This window comes from Balaenoptera borealis (genome assembly GCF_965194805.1).
Source record: "Balaenoptera borealis genome assembly, chromosome: 1".
Lineage (NCBI taxonomy): Eukaryota > Metazoa > Chordata > Mammalia > Artiodactyla > Balaenopteridae > Balaenoptera > Balaenoptera borealis.
Window position 1 is genome coordinate 172,978,287 of NC_138860.1, and position 18,620 is coordinate 172,996,906.

The following is an 18,620-nucleotide window of genomic DNA, read 5'->3' on the forward strand; positions in this document are numbered from 1 at the left end:
AGACTGTGTTTTTCAAAAATGTCCATAGCAATATTTCTTGTCCCACATGCTCTTCTAGAACTTTGCCATCCCCCATCAAGAGATGGGAGTCTATTTCCCCTTCCCTTGAAGTGGAGTGGGATTTTTTGACCGCTTCAACAAATAAAACAGAGTAGAAGTGATGTTGAGTGACTTCTGAAGTTGGATCATAAAAGATGGTGTTGCTTTTGCCTGGCTCTCTTTCTTGGGATGTTTGCCCTTGGAACCTGAGGAAGCCCAAACTGGCCCATGTGGAGAGACCACTTGAAGAGGCCCATGTGGAGGGGAGCTGAGGCCTCTGGCCTATAGCCTGCATCAACCACCAGACAAGTGAGTAATCAAACTTTTAGGTGATTACAGACCTCAGCCTTTAAGTCTTCCAACTGAGGCCCCAGACACCGGTGTAGAGACAGGCCATCCTATGGTGCCTTGTCTGAACTCCTGACACAGGGAACTTGTGATCATAATAAATGCCAATAAGATTTGGGGGAATTTGATATGCACCCACAGTAACTAGAATACCTTCTCTCTTTGCCTGGCTAACTTCTACTGACCCTCCAGCCCTCATCTGAAATGCTTCCCTGGACAGGACTAGGTTAGATCACTGGTCATGATCTCCCATAGCATCGCCTACTTCCTCTTTTGTGGCACTTGCCACACCTGCCATGATTTTTTTCAGTATCGACTTTCACTATACTGTGAGCCCTATGAAGGCCAGGACCAGGATTCTGCAGAATCTCCATTAAGTAACCTGGTGGATACCTGTTCACAGGATGCTCTCAGTAAATACTTATTGAATGAATCAACAGATATTTTGCCCCACAGTGCCTGGCACAAACACTGGGCATGCAGCAAAGTTGGACCTACCCTTAAGGGTTCAGGAATTAATTTTGGCAACATTCCTGTGTGGGGTACTGCATTGTCACCAGAGTAGTCTTGATTTACTGCGTAAATCCTTTACTGTTGCCAGTGTTGTTCAGTAACAAAAGGTAAGTTTCAAGAAATTCCACAGGCTTTTACTTCTACTTTGGATGAAGAACGTGGCAAAGAACATCACTCCCACCTTAATAAGGAGAAAAAGATGGGTAATCTACAATGTCATGATATTTCTCCAGCCCATCAGAGAGCTCAGGCTGTAAAGTAACCAAGTCAATCGAACTCCAAAGAGCGAGAAGCCTCTCAAAGGTGAGCTAGGACACAGAGAGTGTGTCACCTTTGTCAACGCACAAGAGAAAGAGGTGGCTGCCAGAGAAGCTGGTAAGAAGAAATTAGCTAAAATTTTGACAAATTTTTAAAGACCATGTGTGGGCTAGCATATCAGTGTGGTATGGATTGGGGCCCAGACACAAGAGGAGTTTGCACTCACTCCAGGTTCTTTTCCACGGGCCTCCAGTGGGTGCTCACAAGAAAGATTGGAGGCAGAGCAGGAGACCAGAGAGTCCCCTCATTGCATAGGTGTGCAGGAGGTAATTGGCTGCTGCTGAAGGATGGACATAAAGTCCCTTCCAGTTTTCCAGACGCTTCCTTCTTTTCAGTAAAGCAAATCCTTAAGCCTCTGGGGTAGGGGAAGAAGACCCTCTCATGCCCGTGTTTCTCCCAGCAAAGATCTATTGCTTCTGCAGGAGGAATAGCAGCAAAGCCCATCTGCCTGGAGTGGTGGGTATGTAGGAAACACTCTCACCCCATGACACAAGCAAGGCCCCGCTGCAGGTGGGGGAAGAGTAGAAGCAGAAACCCTCTATCTTTCCAGGAGGGGCTAGAAACCAGCTCAGGCCCAGGATCCTACCAGCAACACCAATCTGAGGTCTGCTGACACTGCAGACCAACCAAAAACACAAGGCAGAATTTGAGTGCCACGAGGAGGAGGGACAGGGATGGTGAGAAGGCTCCAGCTGAGGCCCAGATGCATAGAGCTTGCCTAAGACTGAGGCTGGATCAGGACAACAGAGAAACCCACCCCACGTCTTGCCACCGTGATCAGCATAGCATCAAGTAACAAGCACCAGCAGGCTGCCACAAGGAGAGGGGTGAGAGCATGGAGAAGAACCCCCGCTGTGTTGCAGGGGTGCAGGGGTGGCTGAAAGCTGAGGGGGCAACAAACAAAAGCTGGGGAAATCCATAGTCAGCAGACCTAACAATGAGAAAAGATACTGGAAGTTCTTCAGGCAGGAAGAGTATGATACCAGAGAGAAAGTGGATCTGCACAAAGAAATGAGGAGTATTGAAAATGGGAAAAATAAACAGAAAAGACATTTTCCTTATTGTCAATCTCTTTAAAAAATAATTGCAGGACTTCCCTGGTGGTCCAATTGTTAAGAATCTGCCTTCCAATGCAGGGGACGCGGGTTCCATCCCTGGTCGGGGAACGAAGATCCCACATGTCGCTGGGCAACTAAGCCCGCCGTCGCAACTACTGAGCCCGCGTGCCACAACTAGAGAGAATCCCGTGTGCTGCAACTAGAGAAGCCCGTGCACCACAATGAAAGATCCCACATACTGCCATGAAGATCCCATGTGCTGCAACTAAGACCCGATGCAGCCAAATAAATAAATAAATAAATAAATAAAATTTTTTAAAAAATTGGCTGACTAAAGCAAAAATAGTCAATAATGGCATTCATAACATATTTAAAAGTAAAATACATGACGATAACAGCATAAAAGGTGCTCAGAAGGAACTGAAAGTTTACTGTTCTAAGGTTCTTACTGTATAAGATAAATGGTAGAATATTATTTGGAGGTAAACTGTGATGAATTGAATATGTATATTATAAATCCTGGAGTAACCACTACATTTTTTAAAAAGGTATAACTAATAAACCAATAATGGAGATAAAATGGAATCATTAAAAAAATACTCAACTGAGGGACTTCCCTGGTGGCCCAGTGGTTGAGAACCTGCCTGCCAATGCAGGGGACACGGGTTCGAGCCCTGGGCTGGGAAGATCCCACATGCCGCGGAGCAACTGGGCCCGTGAGCCACAATTACTGAGCCTGCGCGTCTGGAGCCTGTGCTCCGCAATCAGAGAGGCCGCGATAGTGAGAAGCCCGCGCACCGCGATGAAGAGTGGCCCCCACTTGCCGCAACTAGAAAAAGCCCTCACACAGAAATGAAGACCCAACACAGCCATAAATAAATAAATTAATTAATTAAAAAAAAAAAAACTCAACTGATACAGAAGAAGGCAAGAAAAGAGAAAAATAGGAACAAAGAACAGATGGGACAAATAGAAAACAAGTGGCAAGACAGATTAAATTGAGCCATGTCAAAAATTCCATTAAAAGTGATCTAAATCGCCCTACAGAAAGGCAGAAATTGTCATATTGGATTAAGAAAGCAAGATCCAACTATGTTCTGTCTACCATAAATACATTTTAAATATGAAGTCCTAGGTAGGCTATAAGTTTTTTAAAGAAGTTAAAGGACAGGGAATTCCCTGGTGGTCTAGTGGTTAGAACTCAGAGCTTTCACTGCCAAGGGCCCGGGTTCAAACCCTGGTCAGGAAACTAAGATCCCGAAAGCTGCTAAGAGTGGCCAACAACAAAAAAAAGAAATGCAGGTTCATAGGCTCCATCCCAAGCCTACTGAATCAGAAACTGCATTTTACATGTATATATATTAAAGTTGAAGACACACGGTTCTAAGTGCCTTGATTGCAGAAGCTGTGGTTTTTAGAGTCAGTACCTTAGGTCCATTAGAATGTCAACTCCATTAACAGAGGATTTGTATCCATCTTATTCTTTTCTGTATCCCTCAGTGCTTACATGTGGTTAAAATCTCAGGCTGGACTTCTCTGGTGGTGCAGTGGTTAACAATCCGCCTGCCAATGCAGGGGACATGAGTTCGAGCCCCGGTCCGGGAAGATCCCATATGCCGCGGAGCAACTAAGCCCATGTGCCACAACTATAGAGCCTGCGCTCTAGAGCCCACGAGCCACAACTACTGAGCCCATGTGCCACAACTACTGAAGCCCGCACGCCTAGAGCCCGTGCTCCGCAACAAGAGAAGCCACCACAATGAGAATCCCGTGCACCACAATGAAGAGTAGCCCCCGCTCACCGCAACTAGAGAAAGCCCGCGCGCAGCAGCAAAGACCCAACACAGCCAAAAGTAAATAATAAATAAATAAATAAATAAATTTAATAAATAAATAAAAACTCAGGCTGAGAGCTGGGAAACCTTATGCATTTACTCCTATACCCTCCAATGCTCTCACAGAGGATCCATAGGATACTAAATCTGGAAGGACCTTAAATACCAGTCAATGCTGTCTATTAGAACTATCTGCAATAATGGAAATATTCTATATCTACGCTGTCCAATATGATAGCCACTATCCACATTGCCTATTGAGCACTTGAAATATGGCTAGTGTGACTAAGAACTGAATTTTAAGTTTTAATTAATTTAAATTCAAATAGCCACGTATGGCTATTGACATCATGGATCTAGACTAATCCTCTATTCTATGCACAGAGGACTGAGACTCAGAAAAACATCAGTGACTTGAGTAAGATCACACCATGAGTAGATGGACATCTAGATGTGTTTTGATGAGCGTTAAAATGAAATGCACTGAACTTAGAAAGAGGCAGACTTGGGTCTCTGGTACTGGCTCAGCCACAAAGCTGGGAAACTTGTATAACTTCTCTGGATCTCACATGCCTTCTGTAAAAGGAGATGTTTACTTTATGGTTTGCTTGCTCTAAAATCCCTTCTAATTATTCATGTTGAAAAGTTCTGATTGAATAATTTTTGTGCCCTCCTCACACAGTGCCACCTAGTGGTGCACTATGAACCCTGCATTTCCTCCTCTTGGATCAAATTCTTGGACAAGGAAGATGGAAACCCTCGTGAGTTGATCACCCCCTCGCTGTGAGTGATTTGGCCATCAGATCCCACTCTCTACTCTCCGCACGTAGATGTAGGCAGCTGTCCAGTGCTGACACTGCTAGATGTCCCAGGGTTTTTCCTGACCACTTCTCACCCCCTGCATCCACAGGAACAAGACTTTGTGACTGCTTTTGGTGGAGTCATACCTAACTTACTTGTCAAAAGTCTCCTGTCCCTGTGGTCTGGTCCATGACATGGCAGCCACCTCCTCTGACAAGCCTCTAGTTTGATATTTTTTTCTCTTTCTCCAGACACAGCTCAGCTGATGGTTAAGGGAAGAGCAAGTAGGTGAAAAGCCACAAGCCCCTTAACATCAGTCTGGGGACAGTGCCAGACTTTCAAGGCTCCTGCCCCCATGGTCCTAACAGCTCTGTGACCTGGGACAAGTTATTTAATTTTTCTGAGCCTCAGTTTACATAGTGGAGATAAAAATACCTATCTCTAAGGTAGTTCTGAGAAATAAAATATAGAGTATTTAGTGCATAATAAGCGATCAATAAATGGTAGTTGGTTACAATCACAGTAATAAGAAATAAAATACACCTTCTGTTAGCTAGGCGCTGATCTCTGAACTCTAGGGGATGCAGAAGAGCTGTAAGAGACATGATCCCAGTTGGCTTCCGCACTGGTTGTAAACAGCAGGCTACCACACAGGAGCAAGAGTACATAATTGGATGCAGGGTATTAATAAGTGCAAAATGATGGGCTTCCCTGGTGGCACAGTGGTTAAGAATCCGCTTGCCAATGCAGGGGACGCGGGTTCGAGCCCTGGTCGGGGAAGATCCCACATGCCATGGAGCAACTAAGCCTGTGCACCACAACTACTGAGCCCACGAGCCGCAACTACTGAAGCCCATGTGCCAAGAGCCCGTGCTCCACAACAAGAGAAGCCACCTCAATGAGAAGCCTGCGCACCGCAACGAAGAGTGGCTCCCGCTCCCTGCAACTAGAGAAAGCCTGCGTGCAGCAACAAAGACCCAATGCAGCCAAAAATAAAATAAATAAATGTATTAAAAACAACAAAAAAAGAAAGAAATGGGGGCTAGATATCCTGCAAGAAATTTTGATTTTACCATAAAACCATTTCCTCTACCCTGAAAGGTAAAATTCCCCAAGATCATTTTCAAGCCCGTGCTTCTGAAGACTTGAACTGGTTTTGCTCTCTCCCAGCTCTGCCACCGATTAGCTGCATAACCTTGGGCATGTCACTTACCTTCTCTGAGCCTCAGCTTTCTCATCTATAAAATGGGTATACTGGGACTTCCCTGGTGGCACAGTGGTTAAGAATCTGCCTGCCAATGCAGGGGACACAGGTTCAAGCCCTGGTTCGGGAAGATCCCACGTGCCACAGAGCAACTAAGCCTGTGCGCCACAACTATTGAGCCTGCGCTCTAGAGCTTGTGAGCCACAACTACTGAGCCCACGTGCCACAACTACTGAAGCCTGCATGCCTAGAGCCCATGCTCAGCAACAAGAGAAGCCACCGCAATGAGAAGGCCACGCACCGAAACGAAGAGTAGCCCCCACTCGCCGCAACTAGAGAAAGTCCGCGAGCAGCAGCAAAGACCCCATGCAGCTAAAAGTAAATAAATAAAAATGAAATAAAATTTAAAAATAAATAAATAAATAAAATGGATATACTAGTAGAGTTGCCGTGAGGACCAAGTGAAGTTATGCGTAGTGCCTAGCACAGAACAGGTTGCTCAATAATGTTAGCCTTTTGTTTTCTTTTTTTCCATGGAGGGATAAAAGATAAAGGATGAGAAAACTGGCTGAATTTTTTAAAAATTAATTAATTAATTTTGGCTGCGTTGGGTCTTCATTGTTGCACGTGGGCTTGCTTTATTTGCGGTGAGTGGGGGCTACTCTTCATTGTAGCGCATGGGCTTCTCATTGCAATGGCTTCTCTTGTTGCAGAGCACAGGCTCTAGGCATGTCGGCTTCAGTAGTTGTGGCACTCGGGCTTCAGTAGTTGTGGCTTGCAGGCTCTAGAGCGCAGGCTCAGTAGTTGTGGTGCATGGGCTTAGTTGCTCCATGGCATGTGGGATCTTCCCGGACCAGGGCCCTAACCCCTGCCTCCTGCATTGGCAGGCGGATTCGTAACCACTGCACCACCAGGGAAGTTCAAACTGGCTTAATTGATGTGTGGAAATCTGATAAATTCTAGCATTGAACTCTCACTGCTACAACTGCTGGCTGGAAATGTGTACAAGTCGTCCCTCAGTATCTGTGAGGGATTGGTTCTAGGACCTCCTGCTGATACCAAAACCTGCGGATCCTCAAGTCCCTTATAAAATGGCATAGTATTTGCATATAACCTACCCGCACCCTCAGCCCACCCTCCACCTGTATACTTTAAATCAGTGGTCCCCAGCCTTTTTGGCACCAGGGACTGGTTTCTTGGAAGACAATTGTTCCACAGACGGCGGGGGGGAGGGGGGCAGGGGTTGGGGACCCCTGCTTTAAATCATCTCTAGGGGCTTCCCTGGTGGTGCAGTGGTTAAGAATCCGCCTGCCAATGCAGGGGACACGGGTTCGAGCCCTGGTCCGGGAAGATCCCACATGCCGTGGAGCAACTAAGCCAGTGCACCACAACTACTGAGCCCGCACGCCGCAACTACTGAAGCCCGTGTGCCACAACTACTGAAGCCCGCACGCCTAGAGTCCGTGCTCTGCAACAGGAGAGGCCACCATAATGAGAAGCCCGCGCACCGCAACAAAAGAGTAGACCCCGCTCGCCGCAACTAGAGAAAGCCCGCGTGCAGCAATGAAGACCCAACGCAGCCAAAAATAAATCAATCAATTAATTAAAAAAAAAAAGAGTGAATCTGCATAAAAACATAAATCTACCATAAAAAAAAAGATTTAAATCATCTCTAGGTTACTTATGATACCTAATACAATGTAAATACTATGTAAATAGTTGTAAATATAATGTAAATCATTGCCAGTGCTCAACAAATTCAAGTTTTGCTTTTGGAACTTTCTGGAATTTTCTTTTTCTGAATATTTTCAATCTGCAGTTGGTTGAATCCACGGATATGGAGGGCAGACTGTACACTGACAATTTTCCTCTCCCTTTTTCTTCCCCCCCAGCTTCTGACCTGGACATATTTGTGTTTCCAAGCAGGCCATGGAAGAAAGACTGATAACAGACAATTTTCCTGGTGTCAGTCTTGAAGGTTCAGTCTTGAAGCTGCCTCTTCTGTACCTGAGCTCCCTTCCCCCACCGATGGACTGGTTTCCTTTCACTAGGGAGGAGAGAGGAGAGAGAGCAAGGAGGGTATGGTAGAAATGACTCCACCTAGAGCTTGTGGGATTTTTACATGAGGCCCCGCCCTGCACCTCCCTGCCCAGGGGTCTCTGCTGGGAAGGTTGAAAGGTGGCTCTGGTCCTTACCAGGTGTGGCAAGGTTGAGCCTCTAAAGACCACTGAACCAGGATAGGGTGGGGGCGGGAGGGTGGGCAGTGGAGGTGATCATCTCTGTGCTAGTGACTTAGATTCCTGCCAGAGCTTGGCCTCTGCAGGCAAAGAATAAAGAGCACATGGAAGGAAGGGGCCTGGGGAAGCTGAAACTGTGTAACTTTGGCTGAGTCATTCCATAATCAGCCACACCCTTGCTCAGTAACCTTCAATGGTTCCCCACAGCCACGGGATGAAGGCCCAAAGGCTTAACCCTGACCCAACTTATAGTAACCTCTGGGCCTGCTACTCCACCCGGCCTCTTCCCCATGCTCCCTGCAATGCAACCACATCAGAGGTTTCTGCTTCGAGTAAGCAAGACCTTCCTTCCTTCCTTCCTTTCTTCTTTCTTCCTTCCTTCCTTGCTTCCTTTCCTTCCTTCCTTCCTACTTTCTTTCTTTCTTCCTGCCTCCCTCCCTCCCTCCCTCTCTTCCTTCCTTCCTTTCTTTTTCTTTCTTTCTTTCTCTCTTTCTTTCTTCCTTCCTTCCTTCCTTCTTTTCTTTCTTCCTTCCTTCCTTCCTTCTTTTCTTTCTTTCTTTCTTTCTTTCTTTCTTTCTTTCTTTCTTTCTTTCTTTCTTTCTTTCTCCCTCCGCTTTCATATATGATATACATATATGCATATCATATATATGTGATATATTTTAAAAATTAAACCTTTTCTTTAGAATAATTTTAGATTTACAGAAAAGTTGCAAAGATAGTCAAAAGGCTTCCCGTATACCCCTCAACCAGTTTCCCCTAATACTAATGTTGCAGGAAGGGGAACCCATTCCAGGGCCCAAGAGTGGGCTCTTGTCTAACACTCGGAAATGAATTGTCTGAGGAGACACATGTGCTGACAAAGCAAGAGACGTTATTGGAAAGGGGCACGTGGTCAGAGAACAGCAGGGTAAGGGAACCCAGGAGAACTGCTCTGCCACGCGGCTCACAGTCTCAGGTTTTATGGTAATGGGGTTAGTTTCCGGGTTGTCTCTGGCCAATCATCTTGCTTGGCCCATATCTGGTGACTCAGGGTCCTTCCTGGTGGCTCATGCATCTCTCAGCCAAGATGGATTCCAGCGTGAGGGTTTCTGGGGGGTTAGGGCAGGACATATCGTCTCCTCCCTCCTTTCGGCCCCTCTCGAATTCTCCCGGTTAGTTTTCGGCGGCAGAACCATGTTCCTTATCGGGACCCCTGTTGTGAGACAACTCAAGCAACCAGGCCTGGCCAAGGCAGATGGTTTCAGTCAACAGTTCCCTAACATTAACATCTTATGTTACCAAGGTGTATTTGTCAAAACTAAGGAGTCAACATTGATATACGTATTAGCAGTAGCTAAACACCAGACTTTAATCAGATTTCACCAATGTCCTTTTTCTGTTCCAGGATCCCATCCAGGATACTACACTGCATTTCATCCTCCTGTCTCCTTAGTCTGCTCTGGTCTGTGACAACTTACCAGTTTTCCCTTGTTCCTATGACCTTGACAGTCTTGAGGAACACTGGTTAGGTATTTTGCAGAATGTCCCTTAATTTGGACTTACTTGATGTTTTCCTCATGACTAGACTGAAGTTATGGGTTTTGGGGAAAAAATAGCCCAGAGATGAAGTGCCCTTCTCATCACACCCTGTCATGGATTGCATGCTACCCACATGACTTATTACTGGTGATGTTAACCGCCATCACTTGGTGATATTTGCCAGGCCTCTCCACTGTAAAGTGACTCCATCCACTCCCACTCCCTAACCCCCACCCCTACCTTTCTATTCTTTAGCAAGTCACTAAATCCGGCTGACACTCAACGGGTAGAGAGTGGGATTAAGTTCCACCTCCTAGAAGGGGAAGCATCTACATAAATTCTTTGGAATACTTCTTTAAAGAAGATTTGTCTCTTCTCCCCTATTTATTTATTTATTTATTCAATCATTTAGTTTTATCAGTAGGGACTCTGTAATATTTATTTTACACTTTGGGTTATAATCCAATACTATGTTATTTCTTTTGTTGCTCAAATTGTCCAGCTTTGCCCATTAGGAGCTCTTTCAGGTTGTCAGGATGACTCCCGAGCGTTTGCCATGCCCCCGCAACCTTTGGTTTTTGAACACTTCCTTACTTTCTGGCACTGCAACATGCTCTAAGCTCATCTTGTCTTTTCTCTACCCCAGCCCTAAAATCATCTACTTCTCCAAAGATCCCTGGTTCTTTCTATCGGAGAATGGTTTTTAGAAGACAAACTCTGGACGCTGGATCATTGCTCATTGCTACTGGGGAGTAGACCTATGTTTTTAAATTGTGAAATGTATAATATACAGAAGAGTACATCAAACATATAAGTATGGTTTAAAGAACAATTATAAGCTGAACATAATCAAATCTGGTTTTAGCATTAATTGTGTCCATTCCTGTGTATCTTCCTCTTGAAACCTTCCCCTGACCTACAAGGCCAGGATGGGGTGCCCCTCACATGAGCAACCATAACACCTAGTACTTATTCCTATGCTAATTCTATATTAATACATGTCTATGGTAAACAAGTTGAAGATTCAGATGTTTAAAGAAGAAACCAAGCCAACATTATTCTACCATCCAAGGGAAAATTTCTAACCACCAAGAGTGGTCCAAGGATATGATGATTTCCCTCTAGATCTGTGCTTCATTCACACAGATGGGGCCACATGGGGCAACTGAGCACATGAAATGTGGCTGGTCTGAATTGGGATGAGTTCGTACAAAAAAAAAGAATGTAAAATATCTCATTAACAGTTTTTTATATTGATTACTTGTTGAAAGGATAATATTTTGGATGTGTTGAGTTAAATAAAGCATTATTAAAATTAATTGCCCCTGTACATGTGACAAAACATACATTTAAAATTGGTTAATTTTATTGCATGTAAATCAATAATGGGGATTTAAAAAGTCTGAGAAGACAAAAAAATTTAATTTCACTTGTTTCTTTTTTTTTTTCCCTTTGGTAGTTACCAGAAGAATTTAAATTATATATGTGGCTCGACTTATATTTCCACTGGATGGGGTATTCTATAAAGAAAGAGCTCCTGGTGACTAGATGTTTTTGAGCACTGAGTGGATTTTGGTCCAGTGCTGGTGGTAATTGTGGAGGTTGGATTAGGTGATTCTTAAGATTTTAGGCTTGAGAGTTTATGATTCTATGTATCTGCCTTTTCTCCTACTCTTTGCCTCTGTCTACACTCTGCTTATTCCCCAAACATGCCCTATGGCTTCCTTTTTTTTTTTTTTTTTTCCCTATGGCTTCTTCTCTCTGAGCCTTTGTTCATCCAGTGCGGTTCATTTGGAATGTCCTCTCCACTATCTCTTCTGTCAAAATCCTACCCGACCTGAAAAGCAGCTGACATGCCACCTCACCCATGAAGCCTTTCCCACAGAGGGAAGTAAACTCCCTGAACACCTCCATCACTACTCACCAACCCCTCAGTGCATTTTGTACTTCGGCAATTTGCTAACTTCTCTCCCCTACTAGATTGGAAGTACCTTGAAGGCAAGGGTGTGTGGCACAGATACTTCCAAGAACTGACCTGCAGATCCTCAAACTCTATTCATGCTCTTTCCTAAGACACATTTTCTGGAGAAGATGCTCTGAAGTCCAGGTCCACCTTTTTCTTTCCCACCCACCCTGCTCATACTTTACAAAAGGCTCTCAGCCCTGATTTTCACCCACAACCTTACCCCAGGGGGTTGGGGTTGGGGGTTAAACACCTTCAGGGCACCAACCAAAGGTGAAGAACTGTGATGACTGGATAATAAAGCATTTTGCAAGTGGGACAGTTGCTGGTACTTTGCTTTCAATAGAGTTGAAGGAGATTCTGATTTTGTTGTCTTAAAAATAACTTTTGATGATAGGTCACTATGTAATTTTTTGGCTTGTAACGCCAAGAATTCAAATAATTAAGTGATATTATTGTAACAGAACTCCCTCCGCTTTCACCTACTTATTTATTGGAACAAGGTTTCTCAGAGTTTCTATTTATAAAAGTTAAAAATAGATATAAAGTTGATGCAGAACCCAGCTTCATTCCAGCAATAAGTAACATTTATTCATAAATACATAAACTAATTGAAAAAAATCTATTTCAGTAAGAGATACATTTCCAATATCATTTTACTCTTTGTTTAATAATCATTTTTCAAAAGATATATGTTATGTTGCTTTGATCAATTGTGTACTAATGCAATAATAAGTGATATTTCAATCCAGAAGAAATTTTAAAACATAGAGCTTTAGAGTCAAAGGAAATTTTAAATTATTTAAATTTTAAAATTTCTTAAAGTGCAATCATATATATAAATTTCTGTTGGGAGTATGAATTAGGTAATCAATAACAGACTTTCCAGCAGAAAATATATTACCCTAGGAGAACATTCTGTGAGAGGAAGCAAAATGTAACTATACATTCAAGAAGAAAAAAAATAATGATGTAGCATTTCTGCCTGCTAATGTACAGCTTGTTCTGATATTTTCTTGACATGAATGATAGTGAGTATCAAACCATGATGATACTTACATTCAACTGATGATGGAACAGTTTTTTTAAGATATTTTCGATATGCTAGCAAGTATATCCTTTGCAATGGCTTACATTTAAGATGAATATTTTATTATTATTTTTTAAATGTTTGATCTATATCCATTCCTTCATTTTATTTTCATTTTTTAAAAACTGCAGTATCTTTAATTTTATTTATTTATTTATTTATTTGGCTGCGTTTAGTCTTCATTGCTGTGCGCGGGCTTCTCATTGTGGTGGTTTCTCTTGTGGATCACGGGCTCTAGGTGCACGGGCTTCAGTATGTGCAACACGTGGCTCAGTAGTTGTGGCGCACAGGCTTAGTTGCTCCGCAGCATGTGGGATCTTCCCGGACCAGGGCTCGAACCTGTGTCCCCTGCATTGGCAGGCAGATTCTTAACCACTGCGCCACCAGGGAAGTCCCTAAAATGAACGTTTCAGTTGTCAATTTTAAAACGTGCCAGATAGCCTGCATGTGGACCAGCAGGTCCATTCTTCGACCTACTCCTCCCTTCCTCTCCCCTGGTTGGCTGACTTGGATGGAGGACATCAACGGCTCTATGCCTTCTAGCCTCGGCTTGGATTTGCTCAATGGGAAGTCCTGGCAGGAGACAGGAGGGAGGGAAGAGAGTGAGATTAGGGTCTCTATTCCCTTGTTCCCACCTCTGGACATCTAGTCAGTCTGGCCCTGGCCCTGGGCAGAAAGTTAGTGCTCCTCTTAAGGAAGAGAAATTGCCCTTTAGACCTCAGGTGGTAACAGCCTGGCTCCCGCCCTTCCCAGCTCCCTGCATAATCCCTTGTGATTTCCCTACACCTTGACCACACCTTCTACATTAGCTTCTTTGCATATATGACCTTCTTGAATTGTCTTACTTTGAGTGCGTTGTTTCCTGTTGGAATCCTCACAAATGTGGAATTTAAAAAAATTCTTTAAGGGGGCACAAGAGCAAAAAGTCTGAAGACCACTGATCCAGGCTATAGCCTCATTCATTCATTCATTCAATAAACATTGACTGCATCATGCCCAGTGTTCGGTTACAAAGATGAATTAGTTGGTCACCTCACACCCATTAGGATGGTTACTATCAAAAACACAAAAAACAACAAGTGTTGGCAAGGAGGTGGAACAATTGGGACACTTGTGCACTGTTGGTAGGAATGCAAAATGATGCAGAAGCTGTGGGAAATAGTATGGAGTTTCCTCAAAAAAATTAAGCAGAATTAACCTATGACCCAGCAATTCCACTTCTTGGTATATACTCAAAACAATTGGAAGTAGGGTCTTGAAGACACACTACTGTGTACACCCATGTTCACAGCAGCATTATTCGTAATAGCTAAAACATGGAAGCAACCAAAGTGTCCATCAACTATTGAATGGATTACCAAAATGTAGTATATTCATACAATAAAATATTATTCAGTCTTAAAAAAAAAAATTCTGACACATGCTGCAACATGAATGAACCTTGAAGATGTTATGCTAAGTGAAATAAGCCAGTCACAAAAGGACAAAAAAAGTATGATTCCACTTATATGAGGTACTTTATTATTTTTTTTAATTAATTCATTTTGGCTGTGTTGGGTCTTCGTTGCTGCATGCGGGCTTTCTCTAGTTGCGGCGAGCGGGGGCTACTCTTCGTTGCAGTGCGTTGGCTTTTCATTGCAGTGGCTTCTCTCATTGCGGTGGCTCCTCTTGTTGCGGAGCATGGGCTCTAGGCGTGTGGGCTTCAGTAGTTGTGGCACACAGGCTCAGTAGTTGCGGCTCGTGGGCTCTAGAGCGCTGGCTCAGTAGTCATGGCGCATGGGCTTAGTTGCTCCGTGGCATGTGGGATCTTCTTGGACCAGGGCTTGAACCCGTGTACCCTGCATTGGCAAGTGGATTCTTAACCACTGCGCCAGCAGGGAAGTCCACAATATGTACTTTAATAAAGGTGTGGACAAGTTGTGAGAGCACTGTGGAGAGAGCAACCAATTCTACCTGGGGAAATTGGGAGGGGCTTCCCACAGAAGGTTTTATTTGGTTTATGGCATTGAAGATAAGTAGGCGCTTGCTTGGCAGTGAAAAGGAGAAAGGGCGTTTGAGGCAAAAGGGCAACATGAATCAAGTCAGGAGAACCAACGATTGTTAGGGGATTGCTGAGTCTTGGCTGGGTGTTCAAAAGGTAGTTCAGAAAGCACAAAGATTAAAGGAAACCATTTGTAAATATGATTAAATTAAAATTAAAAACTTAAAAATGGCAGAAGACATTATGAACAAAATTAAAATACTAAATGACTCTCTGGAAAAAGATAATTGCAATTTATATATAAATAACACCTAGAAGCCAGTAAGAACTAAAGACAAGCAAACAAGTTGAAACATAAGCAACGGATGAAGAGGTAATTCTCACAGGAACTCGCAACTGCAGAGGGAAATGCAAATTAAAATGATTAGATATCACCTCCAAAGAATAGAGTAGGGAAAGGGGGAAAATAGTAACTTTACAGTGGAGAAAAACCAACTAAACCAAGTGATGAAAGGTAATAACATCACCAGTAATGTCATGTGGGTAGCATGTGACCTCCTATAGGGTGTGATAAGAAAGGTACTTCGGGGGGCTTCTTTGGTGGCACAGTGGTTAAGAATCTGCCTGCCAATGCAGGGGACATGGGTTCAAGCCCTGGTCCGGGAAGATCCCACATGCCGCGGAGCAACTAAGCCCGTGTGCCACAGCTACTGAGCCTGTGCTCTAGAGCCCACAAGCCACAGCTACTGAGCCCACGAGCCACAGCTACTGAGCCCACGTGCCACAACTACTGAAGCCTGCGTGCCTAGAGCCCATGCTCCGCAACAAGAGAAGCCACCGCAGTGAGAAGCCTGTGCTCACAGCAACTAGAGAAAGCCCGCATGCAGCAACAAGGATCCAACGCAGCCAAAAATACAATTAATTAATTAATTAAAAAAAGAAAGAAAAAGAAAGAAAGGTACGTCATCTCTTCCCCAAAACCCATAACCTCTGTCTAGCCATGAGGAAAACATCAGATAAGTCCAAATTGAGGAACATTCTGCAAAATACCTGACCAGTGCTCCTCAAGACTACCAAAGTCATAGCAATAAGGTAAGACTGAGAAACTGTCACAGAGCAGAAGAAACTAAAGAGACATGAGGACTAGACGCAGTGTAGTATCCTGGATGGGATCCTGGAACAGAAAAAGGACATTAGTGAAATCTGAAGAAAGTCTGGAGTTTAATAGTAATAAGCCAATGTTGGCTTCTTCGATTTGACAAATCTGCTATGGTGATGTAAAATGCTAACATTAGGGGAAATTGAGTGAGGGGTATATGGGAACTCTCTTGACTATCTGTGTAACTTTTCTGTAGATCTAAAGATATTCCAAAGTAAAAAGTTTATTTCAAAAAATGATGAGGGCTTCCCTGGTGGCACAGTGGTTAAGAATCCACCTGCCAGTGCAGGGGACATGGGTTCGAGCCCTGGCCCAGAAAGATTCCACATGTCGCAGAGCAACTAAGCCCGTGCACCACAACTACTGAGCCTGCGCTCTAGAGCCCATGAGCCACAACTACTAAGCCCACGTGCCACAATTACTGAGGCCTGCGCACCACAACTACTGAAGCCCGCACACCTAGAGCCCATGCTCCACAACAAGAGAAGCCACCACAGTGAGAAGCCCACGCACCGCAACGACGAATAGCCCCCACTCGCCACAACTAGAGAAAGCCCGTGCACAGCAATGAAGACCCAACACAGCCAAAAATAAAAAATAAATAAAATAAAATAAATAAATAAATTAAAAATCTTATCTATAAAAAAAAATGATGAGATACTATTTTCTACCCATGAAATTAACAAGAATAAAAAGTCTGACTCAAATAAGTCAGGAGGATATGGGAAAAATGGTTCTCTCATACTTGCAGGCAGAAGGGCCAAAGGTACTTTAGGAAAACAATTTAGTCTAGGAAAGCAGTCAGTGTACAAACCCTGCAATCCAGAAATTCCATTTTCAAGTATATAGAGAGAAGAGTTCTTACACATGGACACCAAGAGATATTTATAAAGGCATTTGATACAAATTGTCCACTATAACATAAAATTGGAGCAACCTGAATGTCTATCAATAGGCAAACAGATATAAAAATTGAGATATATAAATGTGATGGAATATTTACTATACAACAGCTAAAAGAAAAGAATGAGATCTCTATATATCAATATGGCCAGATGTTACAAATATTGAGTGAAAAAGTAAAGATGAAGAAGGATATATATGATATGATACCATTGATATAAATTTAAAAGACACACAAAAATAATTTATATTGTTTATGTATACATGTATCCTAATTCATTCATCTAACAGATTTTTTTTGGCTGTGCCACGCAGCTTGTGGGATCTTAGTTCCCTGACCAGGGATCTAACTCAGGGCCCTGGCAGTGAGAGTGCTGAGTCCTAACCACTGGACTGCCAGGGAATTCCCTAACAGATCTTTCTTAAATACCTTATTATGTGCCAAGTGCTATTCTCAGTTCTGAGGATATAGCAGTGAACAATGGCTAACAACTGTATAGGACTTACTAAGAGCCAAGCATTCTGTAATAATAGTAGCAATAATAATAACAATAATAATAATAGCAAACACTGATGTAGCATTTACTATATAGTTATGCTATAGTTATATAGTTATACAGTTACTATTATAGAGGTATAATTCTAAGCGCTTTACATGCATTAACTCATTTAATTCTCATAGTAACCTTACGACACAGGGTCTGTTATTACCCCCAACTTATGAAGACACTGAGGGGCAATGAAGTTAAGTAACTTGCCTAGGGTCACACAGCTGGACAGTGGTAGAGACAGCAATCAAATCCTGGCATACTGGCTCCAAGTCTGTCCTACAACCATCATGCTCTCTGCCTCAAATCCCCCGCTGTCATGGAGCTTACATTCTAGTGAAGGCAAGATAGACCACAAAAATGTGTAGTAAGTCAGACAGTGAAAGAGCTGTGGAAAAAAATAAAGAAGGGAAGGAGGGAATTCCCTGGTGGTCCAGTGGTTAGGACTCTGCACTTTCTTTCTTTCTTTTTTTTTTTTTTAAAGCAAGTTTTTTTTTTTTAGGTAGAAAGTTCTGTCTTTTTTTTTTTTTTTAAACTTTGGGTTTATTTATTTATTTATTTATTTATTTATTTATGGCTGTGTTGGGTCTTTGTTTCTGTGTGAGGGCTTTCTCTAGTTGCGGCAAGTGGGGGCCACTCTTCATTGTGGTGCGCGGGCCTCTCACTATCGCGGCCTCTCTTGTTGCGGAGCACAGGCTCCAGACATGCAGGCTCAGCAATTGTGGCTCACGGGCCTAGTCGCTCCGCGGCATGTGGGATCCTCCCAGACCAGGGCTCGAACCCGTGTCCCCTGCATTGGCAGGCAGACTCTCAACCACTGCGCCACCAGGGAAGCCCAGACTCTGCACTTTCACTGCTGAGGGCCTGGGTTCAATCTGGTTGGGGAATTAAGACCTGCAAGTATTCGGCACGGCCAAAAAAAAGAAAAAAGAAGGGAAGGAAAGAGGGAGTATGAGATAGGGTGTGGGGTGTGGTGGTCATGGATGACCCCACTGAGAGATAACATCTGAGCAAGACCCCAAGGAAGTGAAGGAGGAAACCATGCTGATACCTGAGGGTAACTTCATTCCAGGCAGAGGAAATAACAAGGTCAAAGGCTCTG

At 43.5% G+C, this 18,620-nt stretch overlaps 1 long non-coding RNA gene across 4 annotated transcripts in view; it reads right to left on the reverse strand.

Moving 5' to 3' along the window:
- Positions 1-11,533: 11,533 nt before the first annotated feature.
- Positions 11,534-18,620, reverse strand: part of LOC309608701 — a 42,631-nt gene continuing 35,544 nt past the window's right edge. For 3 of the 4 annotated variants that reach the window (XR_014233072.1, XR_014233073.1, XR_014233074.1), the window contains one exon: positions 14,426-14,765. This is a non-coding gene — a long non-coding RNA (uncharacterized lncRNA). Of the gene's footprint in view, positions 13,501-14,425; positions 14,766-18,620 lie in introns of those variants that run through there. The other variant, XR_014233071.1, reaches the window with a different exon arrangement.